The sequence below is a fragment of the Castanea sativa genome, chromosome 9 (genome assembly GCF_040712315.1).
Source record: "Castanea sativa cultivar Marrone di Chiusa Pesio chromosome 9, ASM4071231v1".
NCBI classification, from domain to species: domain Eukaryota; kingdom Viridiplantae; phylum Streptophyta; class Magnoliopsida; order Fagales; family Fagaceae; genus Castanea; species Castanea sativa.
In genome coordinates, this window is record NC_134021.1 from 17,268,724 (window position 1) to 17,272,074 (window position 3,351).

Here is a 3,351-nt window from a genome sequence, read left to right on the forward strand (position 1 = left end):
CTTCGGGCCATGGCCTATGACCTGATGCACGGACTCAGGCCATTGGGCCTTTGACCTCGATTCGAACACATCTTCAGGCCCAATTAAAGCCCAAATACCAAGACAGGCTCGTCTCCCTTTAAATGTGTCAAAAACACGTTCATGTCGATCACGCTACTCCGTAAACGGGAGGAGCGCATGCCGAGAACGCAAGGCCCGGTATTGCCTTGGGGAATATCGCTACCGGATGGGTTTTTGGAGGTGGGAGTCAGTTCCAATGCCACTACCACTACCACTTTTCCACCAGAAACCCACCTAAAGATGATAGAATTGGACTCTCATTTGCACTAGTAAGGGAGCGTATCATGGCACCTCCACTTATCTAAGGCTATAAATAGGAGAATGAAGAGAGAAATGGGGGTTGGCAATTTTGGAGAGGGAGAGAACTGGTAAGAAGGAACGACTAGACTAAGAAAGGAGAGTGACATTGTGAGAAAAGGGTTTGGAGAAATAAGAGAATATTTGGGTCACCGAGCACAGGACCACCCATAATAGGAAATCCAAAACCCACAATACAAATAGATTGTGAGCCTAAGTAGAGGTTGAGCCCAACAACCATAATTTGGGTACACACAAATCCCATCATGGCACAACTGAGTGCACCACAAGCTTATCCCCTTTGGGTGATTAGCCCTTACTATTGTGCTCCTTACCCTGTGGATCTTGGAATTGTCAGGAAAGTTTTGACCGTAAGTGATAGCAGCTTTGTTGTCACGGATACTAATGGCAACACATTATTTTCATGGTACAAGTAGTCCTGTTAACCCTTGTTCATCAAAGTCGGATCATAGTGGATGCTGCTGGAAATCCTATTGTTACTATTCAAGATAAGGTAAATTGCCAACCTCTAATTAGTGATTTGTTCTTAGATCAAGAAAAAAATATTATTGATTTGTTAGCAGTGAGAAGAAAGCTGGCTAAGTGCCCGCTTCCTTGCCTCGAAACGTATATTTCGTGGTTTAAATTTCATTTTTTATACAAAAAATCTTGGGACAACATTTTTTTTTCACGATTGCTGACATGGTAAGTTGCATATAAAAAATGCAGAACCCAGTCAACATTAATGGTGTGCTATTGGCAAAACTTTAAATTTTTTAATTTTGATATCTAATCCTATGTGCACACGTTGTCACATCATTTAAAATTTAATTTACATAACAATAAATACATCTTTATATTTATACTATGAAATAAATTTATTTCAGATAGAGAATATCATTCCCTCTAATAGGAATAAACAAACATGATTACTTAATCTCATTAAAAAAACATAATTAATTAACTATCATATATTTATATACTATATAACGAATTAACGATGTTGAAAGAGCATTTTGGTGGTGAAAAAGTTTTTGAGAATGATTACAAACAAAACACATATGACAAAGTCTCTTTTGTTGAATGTTAACTGCTTTTTTCCTTAATGTAGGTATTAATTGCACATAACAGATGGCAAGCTTTTAGGGGAGAAAGCACAGATTCTAAAAATTTGCTTTTCAGCGCTAGGACTCGTTCCATGCTTTATCTTAAGACTAAATTAGATGTGTACTTAGCACATAACACAACAGAGAAGGTTTGTGATTTCAAGGTTGAAGGAAGTTGACTCGATCGGTCTTGTGTCATTTATGCTGGGGGCTCTTCCACAGTTATTGCCAAAGTAAGATATTCACTGCTTAATTACACATGCACAAAATCTCTGTTAATTGATAGAAAGCACATCATAATAACTAGCATCTACACGCTTTTACGCACGTGCTCAAAGACTATTTTATTTTTTTTTTGTAAAAATTAATAATTTACATTCATTATAATTTGAAATACTATATTTTTCAATTACAAAAAATTCCTAAGAGTGTGATGAGTAATATGTGTTTGTTTTAAAATACATTTTTTTGTTTTTGTTTTTGATTGAAGAGTTTTTAAACATTTAGTTATCCACAAATTTGTAAAAAGATATGGCCGGGGTAGGCTTTTTTGGATAGAATGTGGGATAGTGTTTTTTTAATTTTTTTTTTCAAATTAAAAACGTGGGTTGATAACTTTTTTCTTAACAGGGTAGATAACTTTTTTTGATAGAACATGGTTTTTTTTTATTAGGTTTCTTGTTTTTAATTTTTAAAAAGAAGTTAAAAGTAGTTTAAATTGTAATTAAACTTGTGTATATCTATTTAGTTTTTATTTTTTGGATAAATTGAGGATGTTTTTTTTTAAAAATGATTTGAAGATAAACGTGAGAATGTTTTTTTAAAAGAAAAAAAACAACAACAAATGTATAGTTGCTTTGAAGAAGTGGGTTAGTAGAAGAATAATTCTATTTTGTAGGAAATGTTTTACGTGAGAGCTAGAGATATATTTTTACAGTGTTATCCTCAAGTTTTGCCGCTACTTAAAGGTAGGCTGTAGGGGTATTTTGGAACAAAAAAAATCTGGTCTAAACAGGGGAAGCCCCTTAAATATTAGTATAGATAATATACGATTAATTTAATCAATTACCCTGGTTGGTTTGGATAGATGTATTTAAAGGATAAATTTGGATTGCAATTTTCATTAATTCTAGAGCCATTATAGTAAACATAATATCTTACATTACGTATTATGATTACTATAAAATAAGAATGGTGTTAGTAATAAGTGTAAGTGAAAGTAATGTTATTCCAATCATAAAAATATTATCATTGTGCAATTTCAATACACAAATATTGGGAAGAACTTTAAACTAATTCAATTGGTAATTGTGGGAATTGCAGATGCATAAGAAGGATGCGGTTCAAAGCATTTTGATTGGAAATGATAACTTCATAGTGACAGTTTATCCTAACATCGATTATGCATTTATAAATCCTAACATCGATTATGCATTTATAGTTGCCCTTATTGTGATTCTAGATGAAATTAACAATTCCTCTACGACGGACATAGTAGCTGTACAAAGTTAACTACCCATCTACGAAATAGTGGTTGTACAATGAAATTAAGATGGTTGGGTAGAAGCAATAAGTTTGTATGATGTATTACCATAAATGAAGTTTGCCTTGATCTTGCTGTCATTTTTTTTTTTTTTTTTATTGTATTGTGCTTCAGAGTTTTTTTATTACTAGTTGAGTTCCTTCATGATGTGCAATGCAACTAGTTATTAGTTTCCTTCAATATTTTAATAATTTTTGCCTAGAGCCTTGTAGCTTAATTAATTAGTACGTTCTAGTGTTTCCAACAAAAAATTCAGGGTTCAAATCCCTCTACCACCAACTATCAATGTATGAAAAAAATTATTTTAATAACTTTCCTTGTAAAAAATTGTAATATTTAGTGTTC

At 32.9% G+C, this 3,351-nt stretch overlaps 1 pseudogene; it reads left to right on the top strand.

Moving 5' to 3' along the window:
• Positions 1-623: 623 nt before the first annotated feature.
• On the top strand, positions 624-2,975 carry LOC142608848 (protein LURP-one-related 10-like; annotated as a pseudogene).
• The last annotated feature ends 376 nt before the right edge of the window (positions 2,976-3,351 follow it).